Genomic DNA, 1,510 nt, shown 5'->3' with positions numbered 1-1,510 from the left:
ACCCAAAGCTGCAAATTCACGCCTGAAAGCCCCAACTCACATCTCTGACTCTTTTAAGAGCTATTTCTTGAGAGCAAAATTTCCTATAGCCTCTGTCTGATTCTGAGTAATTTCTACTGCCTTTACATAATTGACATTTTATTTTATCCAGTTCAATAACTGCTATCTATCATAATTTTTATTTCTCTCAAATGGTTGAGTCTATACAACCATTTTACTTGGACACCGTTACTGGAAGTTCTCCCTTTATTCGCTGAAATTTAATTATTAAAAATCCTGTGAACACGATCCTTTCAATATTGTTTCTTTTTTATTAAGATTTCCTTAGAGTAATAGTGCACAATTTTCCAAAAACATAACTATCTTTCAAATGTATTGTAATATAATGAGATAGATGAATTGTTTTCTCAGTTCCCCATGGATGAATGTTACTGGTGGCTAGAATGAGGAAGTGACAGCCTACATTCTGGTTTTACTTTTTTTTTTTATAGGTGTAAGCTTTGAGAAGCATATTCAGATAAGTATTTTGGTAGGAATAGGAAAAAAATTTTTATAAGACTATAACTCAGTTCTGTGAAGCTCTGAGTGATATGAACATTGTTATGTATCATCAACATGTTTATCACTTTACTAGTTGACAAATAAATTTGGTTTAGAAGGACTTGCTATTCAATCATTATAATCATTCATCTCAATGTCTAGTAAATGCACAAAAAAGAAGACCTCTCTCATGACTATTAATTTTGCTCTAATTATTTTCTTGGATACATCTTGTTGTCAGAATTAAAATTAAACACTACTGGGGGAAAGGAGCTCTATAAATAGGATTTCTGTCACCTGATATCAGTGATCTATACATTTATACCAGTGTTTCATTTTCTTGGTTATCTCTAAGTGCCTTGAAAAGACCTGACCAGGGGACAAAAGTCAGACACTGTAGAAACATATAGGTGTAGTACTAATTAAATATCATATTTGGAATTAATGAAGTTTGTAATTTTGACTTTCACAGAATTAAAACAGCAATAAACAACTGAGGGGAAGTAATTCATCTTAATTCAATGAAGCTGGGTTTTTTCCCTTTTTTATTGAAATATAGTCAGTTTACAATGTTGTGTTAATTTCTGGCATACAGCACAATACTTCAGTCATACATGGACATACATACATTCATTTTCGTATTCTTTTTTTTCTGTAAGTGACTACAAGATACTGAATATAGTTCCCTGTGCTGTACAGTATAAACTTGTTTATCTATTTTATATATACCAGTCAGTATCTGTAAGTCTGGAACTCCCAATTTTGCAAAGTCCTGGGCATGAGGTCCCAGACTGCAGGGAACGACACTTTGGTCTCTGTACATAAGTTGATGTTCTTAAAATACAGGTTTGTGTACTTTGCAGACGTTGACAATGAAGAAGTGAGTAGCTATTGGGCCATTAGAAAAAGCAGGGCTTACACATCACACTAAGTCCTGCTAGTGGATCGTTTACTTAAGGCTCCTGTGTTG

Source organism: Vicugna pacos, chromosome 31 (assembly GCF_048564905.1).
Source record: "Vicugna pacos chromosome 31, VicPac4, whole genome shotgun sequence".
NCBI classification, from domain to species: domain Eukaryota; kingdom Metazoa; phylum Chordata; class Mammalia; order Artiodactyla; family Camelidae; genus Vicugna; species Vicugna pacos.
Note: the sequence above shows the minus strand (reverse complement) of the source record.